Source organism: Notamacropus eugenii, chromosome 4, assembly GCF_028372415.1.
Source record: "Notamacropus eugenii isolate mMacEug1 chromosome 4, mMacEug1.pri_v2, whole genome shotgun sequence".
In the NCBI taxonomy this organism is placed as follows: Eukaryota; Metazoa; Chordata; class Mammalia; order Diprotodontia; family Macropodidae; genus Notamacropus; species Notamacropus eugenii.
In genome coordinates, this window is record NC_092875.1 from 376,658,234 (window position 1) to 376,669,686 (window position 11,453).

Sequence of the window (11,453 nt, forward strand, 5' to 3'; positions counted from 1 at the left end):
TCAAATTCATTCTTTCAGTGATGTTGGGTAACCTGTAAAATTTCACAGATCCTTGAACTCACCATTTTCAAAATTTCTTTCCATCTCATTTAACTTTGGAGTTTGTAAAGCAGGAGATTTTGTGATGTGGTATGAACAAAACACTTCAATGAAAATCAAGTTACCTTTGCATTCTGCAATCCCCTAAACAGATTATTTTAAAAAGGTAAGAGAGAAGAAAGTGTCTCCCAAACCTTTTTTCCTATTTCCCTTTATTTCTCCCTGAACCCAAAGGTGATGAAATTTCAAAATATGTGAGAGTTCCCAGGGAGGCATGAAAAAAAAAAAAAAAAAAAAAAGCTCACTCTCTAAAAGCCAGACTTCTCATTGTGGGACACTTGCCTGTAAACTCAGTCTTTTACTGCCACAAACACATTCACTTGCTGCAGTGCAGAATGAATGTCAGCTTAGTCAGTCAGAACTTTCAGTGCAGAAATTCAGCCTGATGCCGATGCAGTCACCCCGATAAAGAAGCACTTACCTTAATTGAAATCTTGCCTTTGATAGAGCTGAGACATCAATCAAATCAACCTTGATTGGGGTGGGGGTATCTAAGTTTTCAGTCAACACCCTCCAGGTAGCGGCATGCTGTGCTGCTTTTTTCCTGTTTATGCTGAACTCCTTGCTGTCTAAAGGAGAGAGAGAGAGATAAGCTGAAATCCTCAGAGGTTCCCAGTGAGTAAGTGAGGACCAAAGCAATGTTTCTTAACATGAGATTCTCCGCAAACGTGCTCGGGTCTGGAAGACCCAGTAAGTGCTGTGATAGGCTCCTGTCATGTCCCTTGAGCTGGGGGATGATCATTGACCTGATTAGCACGGCACACTCCCTGCATGCAGGGAAAGCACTGAGAGGATTGGTGGGTCGCAAGGGAATTGGAAAAGGCACCAGGGCCACTTGGGAATCTTGTCCTCTCCAGACTAATGGATGAGCTGCAGCCCAGGCTATAATTTCCAAGGAGGTTACCCGCGATGTTAACCATGTGAGGACTTAAACAAATGTGCTTTCCCATGCTGTTTCTGAAGGTGCCTAAGTACTAGACACAGAGTACAGCCAAGCAATTAAGAAACTGGTGGAGCTGATTTGTTAGACAGAACCTCAAAATATTCAACCCTTATAGGCAAAAGGATAAAAGGGGATTCCTGTGCGCCTTTAACCCTAGAGACTGATGCTTACTTTGACCTCTGTTTAGGTAAAAGGACCTTAGCAAGCCTGTCAACTCAACAAGGACAATTTTCTGTGTTATAAAATGAAGGAACACACAACAAAGTATACCTGGCTATTCTTCACATTGACAAATACACACGCACGCACGTACACAACGACAGGATTATTTGTTTATTCTCAAAAAAGAGTCTCTAAAAACTGGGGACTGAATGAATGAACATCAAACTGAAGAAATGGTTACATTATTCCATTAAATATTTCTGATGCCCAAGATAATCAATAATTGAAACTTACTAAATTATCCCCTCTATTATTATAAAGGAATCTGCTAACATTCTACATTACACTAATCAAAATGAACGGGACATTTTGTTGGAGCCTCTAAAAACTGGACACACTGCTTAAGATAATTAGTTTCTGTAGTAGCAGCCACTTGTTAAAACCTACCCCACAGTCGACCTTTTGCTGTTGCCCACTTGACAGCTTTTTAGTATGTCTTAAATCTAAAATGACCAGTTTACTGATTATATGTGTCTCTTTAAAACAAAAAAAAAAAAGAGGGAATGAACTAAATGTAGGAGTACCAAATGGTTAATTTTTGTTAGTGCTAACTTTAACAAGAGAAAAAAAAAACATATGCAAATAACATAAAAAGAACAGATGAAAAAAGTCATTTGCATGTCTTAAGGGTGAGAAAATTTCATTGCCAGAAAGAATAACTGGTGAATGTCCTCTCAGAATGATGCCAAAATGTTCAGCGCCTCTATTTTTCCAAGCCAATCACACTTGGGACATATGGCATTGCCTTGGTAACACTGTTTATCGTTGTTACACACACACACACACACACACACACACTTAAACTATAGTTGTGTTTCTATGTGTATATCCTAGAATAACTTTAATTCAAAGAGAGGAACACTAAAGTAAACTAGTCATATTTATTACAAAAACTGGTTACCTCAAATTTTCTTAAAAATCTATTACTCATTAATTTTTTAAAAAGTGTTCAACTGGACTTTCTGTAAAACACAAAACCTCCTATAAACTGAGAATTACTGTAAATAGGGCAGATTCTTGAACTTAAAGTACACGTTGTAATCATGAGAATCTTGAGTAAGGAGGACTAAGACAATTCAATTTACAGAGGAGGTCTCTTGCTCCCTCAGCTGGCTGAGGTTGGGAGCTGAATGGAAGAAATTCTCTCCTCAATGGGCACCTGCCCTCCTGCGGAGAAAGAACAAGCACTTTTTCCTCCTCAACAGGAGAACCATTATTCAATTAAAGATTAGCATTAATGAGTTCCACTTGAAAAATGACTACTTGAGACTTCCTCCACCTCTCAACTGAGACAGCCAAAACATAAATAGTAAAGAGGGAACATGGTTACTATTCTTTTTATAAGAATAGGGGGACTATCTTTGAAAAAATACTGATGAAAAATATCTTTAATATTCTATGGTAGTTATGTATGCACACACAGATACATATATACATGCGCAGGTATATAAATTGCTTTTTTACATGCATGTGCATATATCACACATATGTATATGTACACAAACATTTATAGTATATCTATGTATGTATAAGCAATTTTGGATGTACTTTCTAACTGGTTTAAGGTCTTATTTGGGAACGAATTTTATTTTTTGAAATTGTCTTCCTTTCAAAACACCTGCTTACTTTACCCTACAACCTTCAAGAATTATACTTTACAGCTAAGAGGAGTGCTAATTTCACTAATCTCATTCGCTTTATTTTGCTGCAGATGGCAAATTGCATCAGGTAAAACATCTTTGGCTTGATGTAATGTTTAGTCGTAAAGTACAATTCTTTGAGGTTGTAGGTCATGATAAAACTAGGAAGAACGTATCTGGTGCCACTTAATTGAAAATTCATAATTCCCTTGTTGAGACCTTTAAGTAGTGTGTGTTGTAATGGTCAATGTTATTATAATAAACTTTGTGGAAGAACATTACAGCAAAAAAGGGAGGGAAATCAATAATTCTCTCTCTTTCTCTCTCTCTCTCTCTCTCTCTCTCTCTCTCTCTCTCTCTCTCTGTCTCTGTCTCTGTCTCTCTCTCTCTGTCTCTGTCTCTGTCTCTCTCTCTCTCTCTCTCCCTCTCTCTCTCCTTTTTCTCTCTCTTCTTTTCTCTCTCTCCTACCTAGACTTTAAACATTTATTTTCTACAATGTACTAGGAACATCAATATACATGGCAAACATTTCCAATGACTTAAGTCTGGAACCTTTTGAATCCACCTGAATTGAACAATTACCCTGATTAACGGTCATTTCACATCTACTTTGTTAAAAATTATTTTTGCAAGCGAAAAGGTTAAACACAATTTTGTAATACATGGACAGTGTCCATTTCAACATACAATATTAAATTAGTGGAGAAGTTTAACAATGAAGGAACAAAAAGTAAAGTATAATGATGAGCGTACCTTTCAAGCCAGGTTATTGTACTCCGTTTTTATTAAATAATAGAATAGAAAATAAGCACCTGAGTGGCAGGGGCTGCTTAGCTTTGTCATTTTGGCCCAAGAGTCTTGCATATTTCCCTAGGACTTAGTATGTGATTAGCATAGCTGTTAAATTAAATCCAGTTGACTTGCTGAAAGCAAAATTGTGGGAAATAAGAAAATAAAATTCCTTGTAGATCTTGAAGGAAAGAATGCTAGAAAATACTAGATCCAATTTCTTGACTTTAGTTATAATAAAATAACTAAACAGAAATGCTTTAGGGTTACAAAGGGCTTTGTATTCATTAATTAATTTGATATTCACAACATACTCATAAAGTATTATTCTTTCCACTTTACAAATGAGGAAACTGAATATCTGAGAAGTTGAATGACTTGCGCAAAGTCAAATAGCTAGTGACTGAGCCAGGACTGAAAACTCAGTCTTTCTTACTTCTTACTCTTTTTACCTTTCCTCTATACCATGTATGAAGATTCCAAAAAGGAGATTTTTAATAATTCTCTCCATCCTCATTTACTTGATAGGGAAAGATGAGAAAGGGGAGGGAAAAAACCCCAGAAGAGATGACATTATCTTGATCGCATTATCAAAAGCATATATACCTAAATCATGCTTGGTTGGATTGGTATTTCAGTTTTACCAGGAACAGGACTGAGATATCAAAGTCCAACACATGATTTGGAATCTGTTTATGGACTGTTCATCACCTTGAAGTTTTAAAGTCTCATGAGCTTGAAAACAGTAGCTTTAAGAAATGAGTTTAATTTCTAGATCATATTCATAAAAATCAGTTTAAGGGCTATACAATTCTCATGATTTCCATTTTTACTAATATTTAATAATTCTAGCTTTGCTAAACAACTTCACATTCATTTGATCCTCAGACCAACATGTAAAGTAACCAGGGAGGTATTAGCGCTATTATTAAAAGGCATAGGTGAAGAAAGAATTGGCAGCAGAGATGACAGCATTGTGGCCTCCTTGGTCTCTGGTTCTGGGGGTCCTCGAACAGAGGCTCAGGCTCTGAGTCTCTTGGGACAAGTCCAAGCTCCTCAGCTACAGTTTCCTGACCCAGGCCATCCTGTGCCTGAGCCAAAGTGATTCTCATTCAGAGGAGCTCATTGAGAATGAAGAGTATATGGTACTGACTCATGCAAAATTAGTGTATCCTGCCCTGAAATGGGACCTTGATTTTCTATGAGAGAATATTGGCGATGGAGATTTCTCATTGTATAGTTCCAAATTCCTCTACTGCGATGAGAAAAGGATAGCTAACTCCCAAACTTTTAAACCAAAGTCCAACAGGAAAAAGATGGTATTCCATGAGTTTTTAGAAAACCTATAGGATATAGAGTAATGGGGCAGTGAAGAGAGGTTGTATCTGCAGCAGAGTCTCAATGACACAGTAGGCATGTCATGGACTTCTTGGGTTTTAATGGGAAGTAGGTTAATAAAGAGCAGATGACCTCCAACCTGTTGTTCATTGGTGAGGAAGGAAATGTGACATCTGCTCTACTATGATGAACATCAAAACTTCTTTGTTCAGATCAATGGTTATAAGTAATGCATCCTGTTTCTTCCATATCATTTTGAGAGCCTCTTTAAATTCCCTATGCCTCATCCCTATGACAGGCAGAGTCAGGTGGATTTGGAGAATCCTGATTGGCTATGAGACAGTAGTTGGCACTGGTGATATTCTTTACATTCCTATGTATTGGTGGCATCAGCTAGAATCATTACTGAATGAACTACCATCACTGTGAGCATCTGGTATAAGAGAGCACCTACCCCTAATAGGACTGAATATCCTCCCAAGACTCATCAAAAGAGGGCTATAAATGAGAAATATTGAGATGTTGGGAGAGACCCTAGGGAACCTAAAAGAGGTGGGCACCTTGCTGAACATGATGATAAAGGATCAATACAACTAGTGTGCTTGGAAGCTGTGGCCTCCTTCTGGATGACTGCCAACCCTCCTATCCCATCCCATCTTGTCTGGTCCACACTGCTTTGCTGATGAGGACTGGAAGATCCAGAATGACAGTAATTGAACAGACTTGATTCCTGCCCAGCCTCACAGGGCAGGAATGTGAAGTGTGTTGTTTGTTTTTGAATTGTTTCAGTTATATCAGATTCTTTGCTCATTCGGAGTTTTCTTGGTAAAGACACTGAAATGGTTTGCCATTTCCTTCTCCAACTCATATTACAGAAGAGGAATTAAGATAAAGAGAAGTAAGTCATTTTCCCAGGGTCACATGAGCTAGCAAGTGTCTGAGGCCACATTCAAACTCACAAAAATAAGTCTTCCTGATGCCATGCCCCTGCCCTATATCCAGGTCAGGTGGGATAGTTAAGCAATCTACTCTCTTCTGCTCCCATATTTTACAAAATATTTTAAAATTTTTTTTGGGGGGGGTGGTGAAGCAATTGGGGTTAAGTGACTTGCCCAGGGTCACACTGTTAGTAAGTGTCTGAGGCTGTATTTCAACTTAGGTCCTCCTGACTACAGGGCCAGTGCTCTATACACTGCACCAGCTAGCTACCCCTCTTGTGCTTCCATCCTGAGTAATTTTTTCCTCCTTCATGTCTGTTCCTAATCACCTTCCCTCTCTCTGCCCCCAAGTTCTACATTCAGTTTAGAGCTCCAGCTTTATCTCACTGTGGGTGTATGTGTATGAGTCTGTCTTTATATTCTTCCTCCTAGGCCCCTGGTGCTCTTGTCACTTGGCTTGATATCATACAGCCTCACTGCCAAGATGAGGGAAGGAGCCAAGTTTACTTGGATGATTCTGGTATCCTTTAAGGGAGTTTGTGAACCTGATGACCAGTTTCCTAAGCTCTTGGAATTCCTGGGTGTTTCATCTATTTTTCTCTCCATTCTGGATAGATAATTCTGCCTGTACACCAACAATCTAGTCTGATTTTGTACAGCATGGGTGTATCTTAGGTACAACAAGAAAGAAGGAACTACCTAGATGTGTGTGCACATCCTTGTCTCCATACTCTGGTCAGGATATGCCTACCAGTGCTCTCCACGGTAGGACTGACTATGCTGCAGGACAAGGAGTTTTCTAGCCTGCATGTGCCTCAGGTCTGACGGCCACATTGTGACTAAAGTCTGTCCACTAATAGTCCACATGTTGAGTTGGTCCACTTCCACTGGATACTGCTGCAGAGAAACTGCTGCCTGGCCCACCAAGATGATACTTGATTCAGCTTTTAGCCTATTTATATTGGATGGGCCTGGATACACAAAGTTTTGGATTCATAAGATAAAGCCTCTAAGGCACAGGAATACCCCCTTTATCCCCTTCATTTTAGATTGAGTTTCCTGGCTTTCCTGCTCTGAGTCAGCTGCTCACCCCCACGGACAGGAGGGGGGTCAGTGATGGATGCAATTGACTTACTAAGGTCTAAGAGGTGAACTGGGGCTGCTTTTCTTTCCATCCCTTGGGGGAGATAAGCCATAGCCCTTGCCATCTCCCCTAGTTCTGAATGTACAGATGCTCCAAACTTCTGAAAATCACCCCCCTCATACTCCCTGTCAGACTCAAAGTGGTTGTAGCCACCAACAATGGGCCTTTCCTTGATCTTCTTGAGTGACAGAACGGAAATATTCTCCTAAGGAAGTCTCCCTAGAAGGAGTGAGGGAGGAAGTTTGGAGGGCATGTTTGTTTGTTTTTTTTCCTTTTTAACAAAGGTATAACTCTACAGTGTCAAAGCAATGGATCTTCTCCAAAGAAACTCAGTTTAGAATGCACTGATAGACCAATGTGTGTAGGGGAGGGGTTGTTTGCTCTTGTAAATGGATGGGCTTTCTATGTCTGCCTTGGTGGTACTTTCTGATAGGAACAGGGTATATGTGAGTGTGGAAGATATGGTACTTTCTCTAGTTTCTTTCAATAACAAACAATCTTGGGAAATGGAAAAATAAAGGCATAGAAATGGGGGTAAAAACATTATGATTTGATAAGGTTACTGAGCTAAGTAATAGCAAAGTTGGAGATAGAATATCTGTTCTGACCTCTAGAATAAAGTTTGTCCCACAGCACTAATTCAGGCCTTGACTATGTCATGCTGGGGTGAACCAATAACAGGAATAACAACACTTCCTTAGGAAAAAAAATTAAGCATTCCAATCATTGTGAGCCTCTGTTCAATACATGGTGGGCGCAGGGTGGGGCAAGGGGACTTACTAGTTGGCCATTTTACAAAATTAACATTTTCTAGGATCAGCAAACTACAACTTTTGGGTCAAAGTGGACGTTCTGTTTTTGTACAGCCCTTAGTCAAGAATGTTTTTACATTTAAAAATCAAGTTTTATTGCATTTTATAATGTAAATAAAAGTAATGTGTTGAGCTCCAGGCTTTGCAATGTAAAAGGGGTGGAGGTGGTGCAACGTTTGGTCCTTGGGCCAAAGTTTGCTGAACTGTACTTCTCATGACATAATTTTATACAGCTACTTAGACATACTCGTATTGACAGGGAATTAAAATTAACTTTTTCACATTTGGCAACTGAGTATCATTAGTCAGCTTCCTAAAATTCACAAATGAATTTATTGGATTTATTCATGATTCTGTGCTATACCCCTACTTTTAAATATTAACTCAAGGCTACAGCTATACCTGTGTGCAATGATTAAAAAATCAGTACATAAGAAATCACAAAATATCACTATTGTGGGAGGACAGGTCAGAGAAGAGAATGGAATAGACTGAGGGCAGGATAGGACAGAGGGAAATGTGATTAGTCTTTTACAACATAACTATTATGGAAGTGCTTTGCATTGTTACACACCTATGACCTATATTGAATTGCTTGTTTTCTCAATAGGGGTAGGTTGGGAGGGAGGGAGAGAACATGGAACTCAAAGTTTGGGTAATGAATGTTAAAAATTGCTTTAGTATGCAACTGGAAATTAAGATATACAGGCAATGGAGTATAGAAATCTATTTGCCCAACAGGAAAATAGAGGAGAACGGAAGAAGAGTGGGTGGTGGAAGGCAGGACAGAATGGAGGAAGGATTGGATGGGGTGGGTGCATGCTGTCCTGGGGTGGGAGATGGTGAGAGATGGGGAGAAAATTTTTATTTCAAATTCTTGTGGAAGTGAATGTTGAGAACTGAAAAATAAATTATATATTAAAAAGAAAGAAATCACAAAATATTATTGTTAATTGTTTTCAAATGGGAAAATAACCAAGTCAACTAACAAAGTTATAGCTCATTGATCCTTCCAAAAAAACATGCCACTAATTTTGAGGAAATTATGATCTCAGACTGCTCTTAGGGTCTTTTATGTGTTTTTATTTATGTATAAGGTACATGTTTTAATTTACCTGTTGATTTTTTTAAGTTAGTAAATTATAGGTACTCCATGGAGAGGCATATACTCAATATATCAAAAGTGAATACACTAGAGTTTTTGGAAAAGTAATTGGACTGTGTCTTTGAAAAACGTTTAACTTTTATTGATGCATTTTATTGTTATGTCACCTTTATTTCTAAATATATTCTTCCCCCTCCCTTTCCTGGTAAGCCACCCAGAAAGAAAAAAAAAAAAAGAAAAAGCAGACAGAAAGCAATTCAACAAAAGTAATCAATATATCAAATGAGCACGGCAGTATATGCAATGTTCCACCTGAGAGGCACCTTTTCTCATTCCTCGTTCAGGGATACCTCAATAATTGTAATGATGCAGTTTCAAGTTTATTTTTGTAATTGTTCTTTCCACTTATGTTTCTATGAGTGTTGAATAGTTGGAGGTTTATGCTACAAATGACCTATATCAGCCTCTTAAGTAGTATTGGCTTCTGGTTCCACTTCTCTGACCCTGACTCTGCTCATAAAAGTCTTTCCATGCTTCTCTGAAGTCTTCATATTCATCATTTCTCATGGCACAGTAATATTCCATTACTTCCCTATAACAAATTATTGGGGTTATTACCCTACTAGACAGTAGTGTCCTTCAGACCTGGAACTTGAATTGGTGGACTTGGTTAAAATCAAACATCTATCTGCCCCTTTGTTAATCATTTGGCCTTAGTCAATTTGCTTAACCTCCTTGGGCCTCAGTTTCTTAATCCATAAAATAAGTCATTTGGATTAGTTGACATCTAAATTCCCTTCTAACTCTAAATCTACTTAACAAATGTCGAACTAAATTGAATTGAAATAGGGAGACTAGGGAACAAGTCAGACTTTGACACTATCAATCTATTGAACTTTTAACTAGACGAAACTTATTCTCTACTCACTAACTTCATTTTAAAAAATGAAGGGGCTCGACGAAATTGTCTCTAAGGTCCATTCCAACTTTATTATTATCCGATCATAAAAAGCTATGTTCACTCATCTTTAACTTTGCAAGGTTATGAAAGAATTAGGTAGGCACAAGGTATAAGACAAGTATATGCCTCTCCAATTTTTAAACACGCATACACACAAACACACACACACACAATATTTTTTCTGTATTTTTCTCTACAAGTGGTGCTCCAACAAGAATTGTCACTAGGTATAATTAAAATGGCTTCGGATTCACCTAGCGAATATTGGTTTCAAATTGCTCATACAGAAAAAGACAAATGGCTAATTTCCAGCACTTAGGTAGAGATCATCAGGTTAATCATTATAACACATTTCTTTCCAAGGGACATGGCCATTACATTACCATGCCAAGATTAGGTCATTAGCCCCCCTTTCCCTTGTCTTAGTCACTGAAAAATTTAAGACGATATTATTATAGCAATTGAAAATTACTTCCATATTGTATGGTATTAATGGAATTAATTGGTTATGTAATATTAATTTTTAATATTTCTTCTTCTCATTGTCTTCCCATATTTAAGAGGCCTACTTTTTGAATGGATCAAATGAAACAGCCTTAAGTCTAAGCAATGTCTTGACTTCCACTCGTTCCATTTAAATTATATTTATTTTGCTTCATATCTTTTAGATGTGATTTGTAGGTTCAAATAGTATGAAATAAAATAAATGAAACATTTTGTGGACAATAATTGTACTGCACTTAATGCTTCAGGAAAGGTAGACAAACAATTCAATATGCATAGAATTCCAATATGCTTCCTTGCTGTAATGATAAAAGGTAAAAAGAAACTATATTCTAAAGGACACATAAATTGAAGCCTTGGCTTCAGGAATGATAAAGTTTAGCAGCAGGTTATTTTTTGTTGTTTTTTTTTTGCTTTTTTGTTGTTGTTGTTGTTGTTGGGCATTTTTGATTGGAGGGAGAATAATGGTGAAAATGTGATAGCTTAGTAAGGTATACACATGAAAGAAACAAAGATAAAAGGAATTGGAGTCATTGCAGTTGTTAATAAATTCAGAAGTCAATTATAAAACTCAGGTATGAAACAAAAAGGTCACCCTAATTTAAACATTTCACAGGTCATGGTATTGTTAGAAAGTGTTCCAGGATTCCAAAGTAAATATAAATTAACATGTAAAAGTGGCAAACAATTATCACCCCAAAATTTGTTTAAAAATAAACAATACAGTTTCTCCATTCCAGGATTAATAAAACTTTAATTGAACTGTTTAATGGTACCTCAAAATGAGTTAAAACTATACAAGTATACATAGGAAAATATTTTTATTTTTTAAAAAATTCTGTTCTTTAAAATTTGAAATAAATTCAATTAATTTTCAAATAATGTGTCTTAAAGAATGAGATGTCATCAGATTCAAAATCCAGTTTCAAAGTGGAAGAAGACATTTAAGTTCATAGCA

The 11,453-nt window shown here is 37.4% G+C and overlaps 1 protein-coding gene and 1 pseudogene across 1 annotated transcript in view; one reads left to right on the plus strand and one right to left on the minus strand.

Moving 5' to 3' along the window:
- The window catches only part of CDH12 (cadherin 12), a 686,747-nt gene extending 685,782 nt beyond the window's left edge, over window positions 1-965 (minus strand). The window contains exon 1 of the mRNA XM_072605471.1: window positions 521-965. The gene's annotated coding sequence lies outside the window, so the exon portion shown is untranslated. The remainder of the gene's footprint in view (window positions 1-520) is intronic.
- Window positions 966-3,619: 2,654 nt separating this feature from the next.
- LOC140502594 (hypoxia-inducible factor 1-alpha inhibitor pseudogene) lies at window positions 3,620-5,628 on the plus strand (annotated as a pseudogene).
- The last annotated feature ends 5,825 nt before the right edge of the window (window positions 5,629-11,453 follow it).